Here is a 17,797-nt window from a genome sequence, read left to right as displayed (position 1 = left end):
AAAATAAAAATAGCATACTTTTGTATCTCTAAATAGTCAGCACTCATTATATTTGATAATAAAACATACTACTTGCTATCATTATATATATTTTTGTTACTTACTCAAAATTATTCATGTATTTTCTGTTTTAATTTTTGCCAAATAATAAAGTTTATTTTTAGAATAACAATAAATTCAGATACTTCTTGGAGCTTCTAGAAAGTTTGAGTAAAATATCTTTTGATACTTTTTTATTAAATAAATATTTATATAATATCAAAACTTAATAGTTAAGGTGAATATTTAACAAATATAATGAATTTTCTAGATTTTTTTTGTATCTAGAACCATTTATTTACTAGTATAAATATGTGTCACCCTAATCAGTTGTAACCAAGCCAGTTCAAAAAACAAAGTTCTCCTATCCAAAACCCTCATTCTCCTTCATGAATACTTCTCTTCACACCACCCAAAACATGAAAAATTTGAAGAATGAAAAGCCTCATGTTCTTATAGCACTATTCCCAGGCCAAGGCCAAATTAATCCATGTCTTCAATTTTCCAAACAATTAATCAATCTAGGCATTGAAGTCACTTTAACCACGAGTCTATCAGGTTTCAGTAAAATAAAAAAACTTCCAAACGTTGAAGGATTAATCTTTGCTCCTTTCTCTGATGGCTATGATGGCAAATTTCAGTTAAGTTCAGTTGATGACTTTCATTTGTTTTATCCTTCTGTAAAGTCTAGCGGGTCAAAATTTATTTTCAATTTGATCCAATCAAATGCAAAAACTGGTACCCCTTTTTTCACATGTCATCTTTACAATTATCATGGAATGGGTTGGTTTAGTGGCCAAAAAAATTAATGTCCCATCTACATTATTTTGGATCCAACCTGCCATAGTTTTTTATGTTTTCTATTATAGATTCACAAACTATTCTGATTATTTCAAAAACTGTAATGCAAAGGATAAAATAATAGAGTTACCAAGATTGCCACCACTTAGTCCAATTGATTTTCCATCTTTTGTGTTTGATGACATGGAAAGTACCAATTGGGCAGTTAAGTCAATTAAAAGGCAAATTGAAATGTTGAATAGTGAAGAAATTCCAAGAGTTCTTGTGAACACTTTTGATGCTTTGGAGTTTGATGCTTTGAGAATTTTAAAGCATGTGACTACGGTGGGAATTGAGCCTTCAATTCCTTCAATATTTATTGATGATGATACTTTTCGAGCTGATATGATTGAGATTAGTTCGAAGAATTATATGGATTGGTTGAACTCAAAGGATAAGGGATCAGTTATCTACATAGCATTTGGTAGTTACTCTAAAATATCAAGTCAATTGATGGAGGAGATTGATCACGGATTGCTGAAATGTGGGAGGCCATTTTTGTGGGCGATTAGGGAAGGACAAGATGGAGAAAAGATGGAGGACAAGTTGAATTACAAAGACGAACTTGAAAATCAAGGAAAGATAGTGAATTGGTGCTCGCAAGGGGAAGTACTTAAACACCCTTCTGTTGGTTGTTTTCTGACTCACTGTGGATGGAATTCAACTTTGGAGAGCATAGCATCTGAGGTACCTATTGTGGCATGCCCACTCTGGAACGATCAAGTTTGTAATGCAAAACTCATTCAAGATATCTGGAAGAATGGTGTTAGAGTTAATGTCAGTGCAGGTGGTATCATAGAAAGAGATGAGGTCAATAGATGTATCACGATCGCGATGGGAAGCGGCGAAGAAGGGGAAGAATTGAGAAGAAATGCCAAGAAATTGAGTGATTTAGCTAAGGAAGCTAGGAAGGAAAATGGTACATCAAGTGTGAATCTCAAGGCTTTTGCTAATGAGTTTTTACTTGGTGATAATGGGTACTAAATTGCTCCTGAATAGATGATTTTAATAAAATAGCTAGTAATAATTTAGTTTTTTAATAGCTTGTTCTCCGTTTCAGAAAAAAATAGTGAATTTGTTTGAAATTATTCATAATAAAATAATTTTCTTAGTTTCTGAAATAATTATTTTAATTTCTTCCTCACTTAAAACTTTAATTTTTTTCTTTCATTAATTTCTTATCTTTTCACTTTTAATTATTTTTAGAAAATTATTTTGTTTTAAAAAAATATATAAATAAAAAGTGTCCTTCAATTTTAACGGTTTTTTTTATGTTTTATTTGATTTTATTTACTCATTTTAATATCTATTCGAAATTAACTTATTTTATATATAAGACTTTTGTAATTAAATTTCAAATCAAATCAAAAGGAAAGACAAAGAAGATAAAAGAATTAAAAAAATCAATAGAAAAATTAAAAAGAACACACAATGAATGAAGGTAAAAAAAAATTAAAAAAATTATAAAATACAAAGCATACGTGTACTAACTTAATTTAAATACAAGATAAAGAAAATAAAAAGATATCAAAGAATTATTTTTTAAAAAAATAAATAAAAAGCTTTAAAAACATTTAATTATTTTTTAAAGAATTAAAAAAAATTATTTACACACGTGACAGGCACGTGTGTACAAACATAACAAACTTATTTGGTTGAAGGTGTCACATCAGCACAAAAGGTGCAGGAATATGAAAATTTGAGTTTGAGAGATAATAGGAACCTAATAAAATTATGGCATGTCACTGAGATTTCGGTCATAGTTCATGAGGGGTACTTATTCCTTATCCCTTATTTTCTTAAAAAACAAAATTTATAATCGAATATATACTTATGTCATGCTTTTGTAACTCTTATTTGTTAGCACACATTATTGCCAATAATAAAACATACTACTTGCTATCATTATTCTTTTTGTTACTTATCACTGTAAAGATATCACACATTTCCTGTGTTATTTTTTGCTAAATAATAAATTTGATTCTTGGTATAACAAAAATTCCAAATACTTTTTAGAACTTCAAGAAACTTTGAGTAAAATGTCTTTTGATATATTTTTATTTAATAAAATTTATATAATCTCAAAACATAAATATTTAAGGTAGATGTTTAGAGAATGTGATATATTCTTTAGATTTTTTATAGTGTAAGTGACCTTAATTAGTTGTAAATTGTAATCAAGCCAGTTCAAAAATGCTTTCTTCCTTTACAAAGCTCACCTTCCAAAAATCCTCATTCTCTTTCATGGATACATCTCTTTTAACCACCCAAAAGATGAAAAAAATTGAAAAATGGAGAATCTCATGTTCTTATAGCACTATTCCCAGGCAAAGGACAAATTAATCTATGTTTTTAATTTTCCAAACTATCAATCAGTTTAGGTGCTGAAGTCACTGTAACCAGAAGTCTATCAGGTTTCAATAGAATAAAAAAAACTCTCAAATGTTGAAGGATTAAGCTTTCTTCCTTTCTCTAATGGCTAAGATGAAGATTCTAATTAAGTTCAATTGATGAATTCCATTTGTTCAATTGTTTTATAAAGTCACGTGAGTCAGAATTTATACTCAAGTCAATCCAATCAAATGTAAATAAAGGTACCCCTTTTTCACATGTCATCACTATTATTATGGATCGGATTGGTTTTGTGGCACAAAAAAAAAATCAATATCCCATCTAGATTATTTTGTATCCAACCAACCACAGTTTTTAATGTTTACTATTATAGATTCACAGATTATGTTGAATTTTTCAAAAACTGTGATGCTAAGGATAAAATATTAAAGTTACCAGGATTATCATCACTTAGTCCAGTTGATTTTCCTTCTTTTGTGTTTGATGACATTGAGATTACCAATTGGCCAGTTAAGTCTATTAAAAGATAAATTGAAATGTTGAATATTGAAGAGAATCCAAAAGTTCTTGTGAACATTTTGATGCTTAATTTGATAATTTTAAAGCATGGGACTATGGTAAAAATTGGGCCTTCGATTCCTTTAAATATTTTTATAAAAATATTTTTCAATCTGATATGATTGAGATTAGTTCGAAGAATTATATGGATTGGTTGAACTTAAAGGATAAAGACTAGTTTTATTATTTGTGGGAAGCTCCTAGCGTCAAAAATGGATTACCATTTTACCCTTAACTTACTCCTAAAATAAATTGAATAATAATATATATTTAATTAATTATATATTAACTAATAGTTATATTTAAATTCGTGCATCAAACAAGTTCTTAATGCAATCATATATTCATGAACTAATTAAATGTGGGTAGTGAAGAGTCTAGTAACCTTGAATTTTAATTTGAAAATAAGTGGGGGTAGTGAAGAGACTATCAAAGACACTCACACAACATTATTTATATTCCCTTATTTCATTCATGTTTGTGATCATTCTGCATTCTACATTAGGTTAGTCTACATCAGTTGTAAAATTTTCATTACCAAGTAATTATAAGAATTCTTACTGATTTATTTATAAGTACCCTTTAAAATTTCATGCATATTCTATAATGACCTGAACCGTCGTTAATTAGGAAAGGAAAAACGTCGTGGAAAACTGGGCCCCCTCAGCCCGCCAGAGCGGGCCAAATGCCGCTAGGAGGAGGCGCTCTAGCGGGATAAGTTGCGCCAAAGTGGAATGGGCGAGATAGAATTTAAATAACGTGAAGTTTGATTTTCTCCTTTTTCTAAAAACACTAAAAGTAGGCGATGATCACCGCAGAAATCCTCCAAAGACTGCTCTAAACTAGGAAAGAAAGGAGAAAGAGATTACTAGCGTAAGGAGGTCGATAGATTGAGGATTTTCGATCAAGATCCACCATCTCATCGTCCGAGAACTACAATTCAAGCTATGATCCCTCTATGAATGCTAAGGGCCCAGGTGGTCTAGGTTTATTAATTGACTAGTTGTAAATCCGTAATTCACTACGTAGTATAATGGTATTGATGGTAGAATTCATGCGTAGGTTTTCATGTACCGAAAAAGGGACAGTCGTACATGTATTCCTAGGTATTACATCAGATGCATACCGTAGGGAAAGCCCTATCTCATGAATTAGGGTTTGGGGGATTGTTTGATTTCCTATTTGTGTGATGTATGCTGATTGATTGCTATATAGTATGCATGCATGTATGCGAAGCATAAAAAGTGGAAACGAACCTAATGAATTGATTATGAAAAATGCATGCCATGCACTTGAGTACTTGACTAGATGATGTGAGTATTGTACATTATGGATGTGATTGTGCTTGTGGGTATGTTGATTGGATCGGGTGTCACGTATCGTCACACTAACGTGCATTGAATCGGGTGTCACGTACCCACACACTAGCATGCATTGGATCGGGTGTCACATACCGGCACATATACATACATTAGATCAGGTGTCACGTACCGACACATATGCATACATTGGATCGGGTGTCATGTTTCGACACACTAACTGTTTGGGTATGGGTTCCATGAGAGGACCATTGCATTGACATATCTAACTGTTATTGAGATTGTGGTTTGTACATTTCCCTTGAATGGATGACTGATTAATGTATTTATATATGAGTATTTTACTATGTAATGTATACTTATGAAATATTTCATTATTAAATGAGCCATGGATGGTCCGGCCGAAATCGGGATGTGATACAGTGGGTGGGGATAGAGGGTCCAGGTGTTCTATGTGTACCTTAGATAGGTGGTCATGTATATCATCATTGTTAAATTGGGGGTGGTGTTGTGTTGTAATTGTTAAGTAATGGATTTTACCTTGGAAGGGGGATTCGTATTGAAATGATTAATAAGCCTTATTATAACGTACTATGGGTCAAGGGTCGAGTGGGAATGTGGAAGAAGTAAGGATATGTCGTGTATGGTTGGCCGGGTTAGTAGTGGTCTTATCCGAAATTCATGAATGTGGTAGAACGGTTAAGCTATGATCAAGAGCAGAACGAGTAAGGGGTTATAGTCTAGTGTGTTAGTATATGATTAAAGTAGCCGGGAATGGTAAGGGCAGGAAAATATAAAGGCGGATGAATGAATAGTCTTATTGCATGTTTTTGCTAGTCGATTTCCTATATTATGCAGTGGGTATCGGGTTGACAGATAATGTTTACCAGTACATGTGGTTTTGTATTGATACTAATCTTTTTATGCATTTTTGGCATAGTCTGGATAGAGGGTCGGTGATGTCTCATATGTGAAGACGAAGATGATCTCCAATAGCTTCTATATTCCTTCTGCATGGTGGGAGTTGTGTCTTTGCTAATTTCTTTATACCTTGTAATCTTAGAAGCTCTTATTCCTGTTTAGACTAGATCCTTCGGGGTGTTAATTACTTTATAAGTCTTAACTTCGAAACGTTAATTTTAAACTATTTATTTTATAAAAATCTCCATAAACCTTCTTTTATCTTAGTTTTCTTAATCTTCTGCATTTTTAAAACTGCTTGGGAATCGAGGGTTTTCCTACTTAAGTGTTAGAGTAGGTACCCGAACGGTTCGGTGGGTTGGGTCATGACAAATTAGTATCAGAGCCCAGGTTATCGGTCTCCCCGTACCAGAACAAATGTGGAGTAGACTCCTGCAGATGGGTGTTGTTGACGTCCACATCTAATCTTCAGGAAGCTATGAAGCATTCTAGGAAGTCATTTCATTTCTCCTCTCTTTTCGTGCGAGCTGCCGCTTGAGGTGTGGGCTTAGTCAAATTGGTATCTCTCGATTCCAATTGGTATCTCAACAAAGTGAACTGGACACCGTAGTCCTAGTTGAAGGGGTGCAAGCAAAGTAAAATTAGATATAGGAAGGTTCCAATTTGTATATGGCCTTAGGGGCTGTATAAATGCATGGACGATCAGTAATGATCATCTATGGGACATATAAATTAATAATTTGGACTTTTCTGTGAAGTGTAGCTTGAAATTATGAATGTTATTGTCTGAACTAACTGTTGATATGAAAGGTGTAATTGCTTGGATGCCATGATATGATTATGTGTACCCTAATTTTTTGTCTGAACTTAGATATGTGCAAAATGCTATCCCAAAGGTTCAAAATGGTGCGAATGGTAATCGCTTGAGTTTTGTGAACCACTTTTTCGGGAGAGAGTCATTACAAAGTTTGGTGCAAGGGTCTAGATAGACTACGATGTGATTCGTAACAAAATCTTGATGTGTGTTGTGACCGATTATAACTGTGTGAGTGTATGAGCATATCCAGGGGATGTGCGTGTCTGTGGTATGGAATTAATGAGAATAGATTCTGGAGTGTTTACCGTGGTATTGACTCGGGATAGACAATGACCATCCTAGCTAAGGGAATTATCCTAAATGCCTTGTTATAGCCTGGGGGACAATGATAAATTTTAGAAATGAGGAAAGCCCCTGAAAAATGATTGGCCTGGGTTATGTTCCGTCTAAGCCATTGGGGCAGGATTATTCCCTCCAGGGCGAGACCGCCAAAGCAGGATTTTGTAACACCCCGTAACTAGAAAGAACTAGAAAGAAGTTAAAGAGAAAATAGTTATTTTTGGAAAGAATATAAAAATCTAGAAAATTTGTTAAGTATGTTAAATGTATTTTTTTTGCCCAACTTCAAATGACCATAACTCCTAGCTCAAGATGAGTTAGGTGTATTTTCAGATATCGTAGGAAAGCTGTTGGAATAATCTTTCCAACGCCACCAAGTTTACGCAATTCCGAGTTCGTACGAGTGAGTTATGCCCATTGGAAGTTGGGCTATTCAAATAAGGAAAGTTCAATCTGGATTTCGGAAGGGTATTTTAGTCTTTTCCTTACCCAATTATTTTATTACGTTTTGGGTAATTAACTGGGGTCTAAACTGATCTTAGTCAGTTTATGCTTTTGGGAAAAGAGTTAGGGTTTTGAGAAAAGAGAAAAGAAGAGTAGAAGGAGCAAGAATCGTCAAGATCTTCAAGAAACGCTCGTGGATTTCATCAAGAAGTGATCCATACGAGGTATGTGAGATCACATAGCATTGGGTTAGTTCACCCACGCGCCAAACATGTTTAATTCAGAGTATTTTCATCCTAAAAAGATTGATAATTTGATGTTCTTGAGTTGTATTCTTGAATAAGTTTCTTTCTTGAATTTGGGATGAGATTGAGGAGTTCCTGAAAGTTTAATATTGATTATTAGAGTTGCTTTGAGTTAGATTCTTGTGTATATGTTTTCGGTACCTGAATCTAAAGAGATATTGAGAAAAATAATAGAAATTAATCGAATTAAGGTCTTAAAATGATTTTAAAAGCTCATCGGGTTTGCCTAGGAAAGGGCTGGCGCGACGTGCCCCTGTAGCACCAGAGGAGCTGGGGCGGCGCGCCTGCAGTGAGCCCAAAATGAGCCCCAGAAAGTTATGGCTGGTGCGGCACGCAAGGGACGCGCCCGGATCATCGTTTTCCACCAGTTTATCATCGTTTAGCCAGTTTAAGTCCTTCTAAAGTGTACTAACACCTCCTATTGATTCTAACTACTCTAAATGACTTCAAAACATCTAGAAATCATCCAGAAACATGAATCATAACCTTAAATCCATAGATTGAAATTCAAGGAAAGTTCAGAGCCAAGTCTAGGATGTTCTTAGAGTCCTTCCAAGAAGTCTTTTGCAAATACTTTTAACTTTGTTTTAAGACTAAAAGTTCAAGTTGAGTAAAGAGTAAAGATTGAAGTTCATTTATTCAAAGAAGTATTTGGGGACTATATATTCCCAAAGAGTTTAAAATGTTTTCACATTTAAATAATAACGGAAACTGAGATTTCCAAAGAGCTTTTGAGCTAGTTTTCAGAAAAGAGTAAATGCTTTAACCATAAAGCAAGAAGGGAAATTTTGATTTCCAATATAGCCTTTGAGCTATGTTTTTGAGTAATTATCTCAAATCAAAAAAAGAAGTATGTTTTTAAAACATAAGAGCTAGTATCATATTTTGGGAGTAGAATTGAGCACCGATTTGTGGGAGATTTTAGACAACTCACAGCCCTATAAACCATGTAGCCATCATGGGTAGAAGAGGGTCATACTTTTTAGATGATTCATTGATTGATTTTTAACATAGAATAGTGGATCCACTTAGTAGTTCAGGTTCTATACCCCTGACAAGGTATAGGATGGGCCTGGCAGCGTGAGGCAAAATGATGAATCATCACAATAACTGTTACGTGATAGTTGTCGGTTAGAGAAACTTCCACAGAAGTAATTGTAATCTTGAATACACAGTTTATTGTATTTTTACATACATTTCAGAGTAATATGTATCTTTGCATACACACAGAGTTGACATTTTGTTTTAAATAGCTTTTCCTTATATTGCACTAATTTTAAACTGATTTATATTGAAATGAGTTCAGTTATTTTGAGTTGAGTTGAGCCATGTAAGTTCTGCAGTTCCTTTCAAGCTTATGTCTTGTTTTAGAATTCCCCTCGCATACTCATACATTCAATATATTGATGCCATTTGGCATGCATCTTATTATGATGTAGACACAGGTAACCAGGATCAGCATCCAGTGTGTCGTTGATCCAGTTGAGCACTCAGTCTTGTGGTGAGCCTCCTTTCTTTCGGAGGATCCCTTTTATTGGTTTCAGTTTTATTATTAGTTCATTAGGATGTCATGGGTCTTGTCCCGACATCCAGCTCAATTGTTTAGAGGCTTCATAGATAGTCAGATGTTAGTTCTTTAGTCTTTTCATTGTCATTATCTTATGTTGAGACTTGAGGTTGCCTTAATGGCCAGTTGAATGTTCCGTTATAACATTCCTGTTTATTTCATAGATGTATCTTTGTTGAGTTAAGTCTTCCACTGAGTAAGTAAGACAAGCCAAGGATTCGCTTGGGGCCAGCAATGGTTCTTAAGTGCCAATCCCACCCGGGGTGTAGGCTCGGGGTGTGACAAATTTGGTATCAGAGCATAGAGTTCAAGAGTCCTAGGGAGTTTATGAAGTAGTGTATGTAGAGTCCTAGTAATCGATGTGAAGCACACCATATCTATAATTAGGAGGCTGCAACACTTAGGAAATTATCTCACTTCTTTCACACTCGTTTCATGCATTATAGTTTGATCTCTAAAAAGTTTTTTCTAACTCGTGCTTGCGCGTGTCTTTTAGATCATGCCTCCACGAAGAGCTGTCAGAGGTCATCCTGCTAGGCATAATGTTGAGGAGCAAAGGGTACCTAATGCACCTGAAGTGAAACCCCACAGAGAAGTTACTAATGTTGAGTTCAGGGAAGCGATAAGGATGCTAAGTCAAGATGTGACTAATTAGGTTGGGCAATAAAGAGGGGATCGAAAAGAAGAGGTCGACACTTGAAAGATCCATGAATTCTTGAGGATAAACCCTCCAAGTTTCACTAGTTCAAGCACTACTGAGGATCCATAGAACTTTATAGAGGTTCAAGCACTACTGAGAATCCATAGAACTTTATTGAGGAGATGTACAAGGTATTTGATGTCATTCATGTTGCTGATACTGATAGGGTGGAACTAGTTGTATACCAAATGAAGGGTGTCGCTAGGATTTGGTTCGATCAATAGAAGAAGAACCGAGCTGAGGATGCACCACCCACGAGTTGGGCTTATTTTGAGAAGGCCTTCTTGGGGCATTTCTTCCCCTGAGAATTGAAAGAAGCTAAGGTACAAGAGTTCCTTACACTTAAATGGGATTCTTTAATCATTCATGAGTATGGGTTGAAGTTCACCCAACTATCCTGTTATGCTCTGGAGATGGTTGAGGATATGAAGAATAGAATGAGCTTGTTTGTTGCTGGGTTATCTCGTCTGTCAAGTAAGGAAGATAGGGCAGCAATGTTAATAGGTGACATGGATATATCAAGGTTGATGGTCTATGTGCAACGGGTTGAGGAAGAGAAGCTGAGGGAGAGGGTGGAGTTCAAGAATAAGAAAGCTAAGACAGGGAATGAGGTCGGACAGTAGAAGAATAATGCCAACCGGTCATCTTTCCAACAGAAACAGAAGGGACCTGTTCCATCATCTACTAGTGCACCTGGACCTAAGAACAAAAGTGAGTACAATAGTTAGAATTTCAGAGCCAAGCCTGCCTATTCTCAGGGTAGTATGGCGCAAGGGGGTAGTAAGCCTCCTGCTTGCGCTAAGTGTGGTAGGAACCACTCAGGTACATGTCGTGAGGGCTCCACTAGTTGCTTCAAGTGTGGATAGAATGGTCATTTCATGCGAGAATGTCCAAAGAACAAGCAGGGTAGTGGTATTAGGGGCAATAGAGCCCAATATTCTTCAGTTGCTCCACCAGACAGAGCTGCACCTAAAGGGGCTACTTCCGGTACTGGCGGAGGATCAAACTGTCTATATGCTATCACAAGTCGCCAAGAGCAAGAGGATTTTCCAGATGTTGTAACTTGTTGATCCAAGTATTTAACTTTACTGTTTATGCTTTGCTAAATCCAGGAGCGAGTTTATCCTTTGTAACTCCGTATATTGCAATGAATTTTGATGTTATTTTCGAGCAACTTAGTGAACCATTCAGTGTTTCTACACCTGTTGGTGACTCTATTCTAGCAGAGAGAGTCTATCGTGATTGTCCCATTTTCGTCAATCACAAGAATACCATGGCTGATTTAATTGAGTTAGACGTGGTAGATTTTAATGTCATTCTTCGTATGGACTGGCTTCATGCCGGGTATGCCTCAGTTGATTGTAGAACTCGAGTTGTCAAGTTCTAGTTTCTAAATGAGCGAGTCTTAGAGTGAAAAGTAGTTCAGCAGTGCGTAAGGGTCGTTTCACTTCGTACCTTAAGGCAAGGAAGTTAGTTTCTAAAGGGTGTGTCTATGAATTAGTCCAAGTTAATGACTCTAGTGTTGAGATACCTCATATTCAGTCAGTTGCAGTAGTAAAAGAGTTTCCAGAAGTCTTTCCAGATGATCTTCTCAGAGTTCCTCATGAGAGAGATAGACTTCAGTATAGACCTTCTTCCAGATACTCGTCCTATAGGTATTCCGCCATATAGAATGGCTCCAACAGAGTTGAAAGAGCTTAAAGAACAGTTGAAAAATCTCCTTGATAAGGGCTTTATTCAACTAAGTGTCTCATCTTAGGGTGCTCCGGTCTTGTTTGTGAGGAAGAAGAATGGTTTCCTTAGGATGTGTATAGATTACCGTCAGTTGAACAAGGTTACCATCAAGAACAAATATCCTCTTCCAAGGATTGATGATCTTTTCGATCAACTTCAGGGTGCCACATGTTTCTCTAAGATAGACCTCATATCTGGCTTCCATCAGTTAAGAGTAAGGGAATGTGATATTCCAAAGACATCTTTCCGAACCTGTTATGGTCATTATGAGTTTCTGGTCATGTCGCTCGGTTTCACTAATGCACCTACAATGTTCATGGACCTTATAAATAGAGTATTCAAGCCTTATTTAGATATGTTTGTTATGAAGTTCATTGATGACATTCTAATCTATTCGAGGAATGAGGAAGATCATGCTAGCCATCTCAAAATAGTTCTCCAACCTCTAAAGGATAGAGAGTAGTATGCTAAGTTCTCTAAGTGTGAGTTTTGTCTTGAGTCTGTGGCATTCTTAGGCCACATTGTGTATGGAGAGGGAATTGAAGTTAATATTCAAAAAATTGAGGCAGTGCAGAATTAGCCTAGACCCATATCTCCAACTGATATTAGGAGTTTCTTGGGTTTGGCTGGCTATTATAGAAGGTTCGTAGAGGGTTCTCATATATTCCATCCCCTTTGACCAAGTTAACTCAGAAGACAATGAAGTTTCAATGGTCTGAAGCTTATGAGAAAAGCTTTCAGGAATTGAAAAAGAGGTTGACTACTGCCCCAGTTTTGACATTACCAGAAGGTATACAAGGCTTTGTTGTCTATTGTGATGCGTGTAGAGTTTATTTGGATTGTGTGTTAATGCAGAATGACAAAGTTATAGCTTATGCTTCCATACAGTTGAAAGTTCATGAGAAGAATTACCCAACCCATGATCTATAGTTGGTTGTTATAGTATTTGCTTTGAAAATATGACGTCATTATTTGTATGGTGTTCATGTTGATGTATTCACTGATCACAAGAGTCTTCAATATGTATTTACTCAGAAAGAGCTTAATCTCAGACAAAATAGGTAGCTAGAATTACTCAAGGATTATGAAATGAGTATTCTTTACCACCCAGGTAAGGCTAATGTTGTTGTTGATGCCTTAAGCAGGTTGTTTATGGGTAGTACCTCCCTTGTTGAGGAAGAATAGAGAGAGTTAGCGAAAGATGTCCATTGACTTACATGCATGGGAGTCCGACTAATGGATTCCACATAAGGAGGAGTGGTGGTGATTAATGGGGTTGAATCATCATTAGTGCCAGAAGTAAAAGAGAAGCAAGGCCAAGATCCTATTTTGCTTAAATTGAAGGAAAATGTTCATAAGCAAAAAGTATTGGCTTTTGAACAAGGGGGAGATGGTGTATTGAGGTATCAAGGTAGATTGTGTGTACCAAGGGTAGATGAACTCCAAGAGAGGATTATGGTGAAAGCTCATAGCTCCAGATATTCCATTCATCCGAGTTCCACAAAGATGTATTGCGATTTGAGACAAGTCTATTGCTGGTGCATGAAGAAGGGCATTGTAGAGTTTGTTGCTAAGTGTCTGAATTGCCAACAAGTTAAAGTAGAGCATGAAAGGCCCGGTGGTTTTGGCTTAGAATAATAACTTCCGGAATGGAAGCGAGAGACGATTAATATGGATTTCATCACAGGTTTACCAAGGTATCTCCGGGCAGCATGATTCTATTTGGGTGATTGTCGATAGAATGACAAAATTAGCCCATTTTTGTTGGTAAAGACTACCCATTCAGCAGAGGACTATGCCAAGTTGTACCTTCAAAAAGTAGTTAGACTTCATGGTGTTCTGGTCTCCATTATTTCAGACAGAGGTGCATAATTTACTACACAGTTTTGGAAGTCATTACAAAAAGGCTTGGGTTCAAAGGTGAACTTAAGTATTGCCTTTCATCCTCAAACATATGGGAAAGCAGGGCGCACTATTTAAACCTTAGAGGACATGTTTAGGGCTTGGGTGATTGATTTCAAAGGTAACTGGGATGATCACCTATCTCTTATTGAGTTTGCTTACAACAATAGTTACCACTCTAGCATCCAAATGGCTCCTTATGAAGCTCTTTATGGGATAAGATGCAGATCTTCTATTGGAGGGTTTGAAGTTGGTAAAGCAGGGTTGATAGGACCAGATTTATTTTATCAAGCTATGGAGAATGTTAAAGTGATTCAAGAGAGGTTGAAAATGGCGCAGAGTCATCAGAAATCCTACACTGATGTTAGGAGAAGGGAGTTAAAGTAAGAAGTAGATGATTAGGTCTACTTGAAAGTCCCATGAAAGGTGTGGTAAGAAGGGGAAGCTTAGTCCCCAGTATTTGGCCCTTATAAAGTATCGAAAATGATAGGTAATGTAGCTTATGAGTTGGAGCTACCACAAGAATTTGCCGCGGTTCATCCAGTTTTTCACATCTCCATGTTGAAGAAGTCCATGGGTGATCCTTCATTGATCATACCAATTGAAGATATTGGGATCAAGGATAGCTTATCTTATGAATAGATTCCGGTCCAGATTCTAGATCGCCAAGTTCGAAAGTTAAGGACCAAGGAAGTAGCATCAGTCAAAGTTCTTTGGAGGAACCGATTTGTTGAGGAAGCTACTTGGGAAGCTGAGGAGGATATGAAGAAGAGATATCCACATCTCTTCGAATCCGGAGAAGTTCCAAATTAAGGTAATAATCCTTCTCTTGGCATTTTAATTTTATTTATAAGTTAGCCTGTTGTAATTGCATTGTTTGTTGGGTGTTTGAACTAAATGATTGATGTTACACTCTTAGCCTAGTAAGAGTAATCTCATTCGAGGACGAATGTTCCCAAAGGGGAGATATTGTAACACCCCGTAACTAGAATGAAGTTAAAAAGTGGAAATAGTCATTTTTGGAAAGAGTAAAAATCTGAAATATTTGTTAAGTATGTTAAGTTGGATTTTTAGCCAACTTCAAATGAATTTAACTCCTAGATCAAGATGATTTAGGTGTGTTTCCAGATATCTTAGAAAAGCTCTTGGAATAATCTTTCCAACGCCGCTGAGTTTGCACGATTCCGAGTTTTTATGAGTGAGTTATACCCATTGGAAATTGGGCTGTTCAAATAACGAAAGTTCAATCTGGATTTTGGAAGGTATTTTAGTCTTTTCCTTACCCAATTATTTTATTACGTTTTTGGGTAATTAACTGGGGTCTAAATTAATCTTAATCATTGTACGCTTTTGGGAAAAAAGTTAAGGTTTTGAGAAAAGAGAAAAGAAAAGGAGAAGGAGAAAGAATCGTCAAGATCTTCAAGAAACGCTTGTGGATTTCGTCAAGGGGTGATCCCTACGAGGTATGTGAGATCACATAGCGTTGGATTAGTTCACCCACGCGCCAAACATGTTTAATTCAACGTATTTTCGTCCTAAAAAGATTGATAATTTGATGTTCTTGCGTTGTATTCTTGAATAAGTTTCTTTCTTAAATTTGGGATGAGATTGAGGAGTTCTTGAGAGTTTAATGTTGATTATTACAGTTGCTTTGAGTTAGATTCTTGTGTATATATTTTTGGGTACCGGAATCTAAAGAGATATTGAGAAAAAGAATCGAAATTAATCGAATTAAGGTCAAAAAGCGAGTTGAAAAGTTCATCCGGATTTGGGACTGGGGCGGCGCGCCTACAGTGCGCCCGGAATGAGCCCCTAAAAATATGTAGTTCAAGAAATATAGTGTATCTGTATTTTTAACATATTCATGCTTTCTTTTCTGTTTTTTTTTTAATGATTTTAGGTTTTTATACATAAGAAACATTTTGTCTATAGCAAGTCGACTTCTAACAAAATTTTATTGTATTAGCATTTCCGTGGAATGACATGACTTCATTTCCCAGCATTATTCTACACAAAAGCACTTTCCAAGACCACTGCTCAAACTGGAGACGACTTGTAAACCATTATTTTGACACTAATCTTTTGAGTCCTGAGGCAAATCCTCGAGCAGATCATCATACTTGATGCTATATAATCTCTGTTGATCCCTTGTAGCACGGGCAGCTCGTATACCTTCTGAGCAAATTATTTTCATCCTATTCTTTTTACATCTTATAATTTCAGAAACTTGTCAAGCTTAAATGCTTGTGCACCACCAGGAAACTTTCCATCGCTCATCCGATTGCCAGTTTTCAAATAACTTTTTACAAGGAAAACTACTAGATGATCCATTCATCTATTCTTTGAACTTCAGCCAACGAAATGGATCAAAAGCATCACCGAATAGCTCAGATAACCATCAAATAACTTCAAATTTTAACCACAACTTCAAAATAACATCTCCAACGAACCCCAAACATCTGTTTATCAGCTTGGGCCAAGTTATATAAATGGTAAAGATGTGCAAGTAAATTACACATTTATAGAAAACAGAGGAGAGTATATTAGTCAAAATCAATTGTTATTTATGACCTGTTTTTCTCTCTTAAAGTATGGCATTCTATAGCTATATTTTTTCTTCCTTGAAAAAGAAGATTAAAAATTTAATATCAAAATAACCTTTCATGATCTCAGATGCCACAATAAATTGCAAGCAAACCAATATTCAAATTAATAATCCATGTAATAACTAGATTTATTTTAGTGAAAGAAAAAATGGAGACTTAAAACAGATGTTCCAAGAATTTAAAAAATCGTGCTCTTTGCTTGCATAACCATTGTCAACTGTCAGAAATTTTGTGATAAACAAGGTGGACTATTTCAGGGTAATACCCTCCAGCCATTTATCCTAAATAGTTGAGAAATGGTGCTGTAAAGTTAAGATCTTAGTCTCCAGTGCCAATCCACGAAAGTTCAAGATTTGAAAATGCATGCTCCAAAAATGTTTTTTACTTGAAGTGAAGTGAGAATAAGCTCACGGCTCTTCCTAGATTCACACACCATTAAAATTATTGTGTACATATGTCACCGGAAGTATACAGTGAATTAATGACTTCTTTGCATTTTATACCCTAAATGTCTGTTTTTATTTGTGATTTGCACCATATTCTTTATAAGGGAAAAAGAGTAAAAAATATGTCACAACTTTTATTTATTACTTGACTTTACTCTTATAGTCTTACTATTAAAATGAAGTTACCCCCGCTGTTAATAAACTTATCTTTTGTATCCCATTTTGAACGGAAATCTCCAAATCAACCAAAATTTAATGGATTTCTTAAACATGACTCATTCCTATTTTAAATCCATGTTTGACCCATCTATATATCTTAATCAGAAATAAATCTTTGCAAAATATTCTTGATTTTGAACCAAAAAAACAAAACCCACAATTCATGAAAGCAATGTGGTGACTAAAACTCTATGTAAAAATTCACACTTTCTGTTCATTCTATACCATTATTATCAAGAATCTTGAGATGCCATTCGACCAACCATCACCATTTTATCAATTCCACTATCATAATCGTATAAGGAGGTATATAGGAGATTGTGGGGGTGGGTGGATTGGGATGAAATGATAAAAATGTTAGTTGTTTCAATGGGAAATGGGAAATGGTATTGACGTATGGAGAGCTCATGGAACAATGGTGACAACACAACTTCTATATGGTGGGTACCATGTGATTACAAAAGTTGAACTCATTGTGAGAATTGATCAAATTGTGTTATGTTTCTATAGGGAATAGGGATCTTCTTGCTCTATTTATTCTTGCACTGGTGGCTTATGTTCACAAAAATTCTTAATATGATTTAAATATAATTAAAAATATCAAGAAAAATAAATTTAAAAGAAGACATGTTTTCTTATTTTCAAAGAATGTCTCCAACACTGGATATATCAAAGATAAAATAGAAAAG

The 17,797-nt window shown here is 35.6% G+C and overlaps 1 pseudogene; it reads left to right on the top strand.

Moving 5' to 3' along the window:
- The first annotated feature begins 428 nt into the window (after positions 1 to 428).
- Positions 429 to 1,863, top strand: LOC125868288 (UDP-glycosyltransferase 75C1-like; annotated as a pseudogene).
- The last annotated feature ends 15,934 nt before the right edge of the window (positions 1,864 to 17,797 follow it).

This window comes from Solanum stenotomum, chromosome 6 (genome assembly GCF_019186545.1).
Source record: "Solanum stenotomum isolate F172 chromosome 6, ASM1918654v1, whole genome shotgun sequence".
In the NCBI taxonomy this organism is placed as follows: domain Eukaryota; kingdom Viridiplantae; phylum Streptophyta; class Magnoliopsida; order Solanales; family Solanaceae; genus Solanum; species Solanum stenotomum.
Note: the sequence above shows the minus strand (reverse complement) of the source record. Positions and strands in the feature narration are given on the sequence as shown.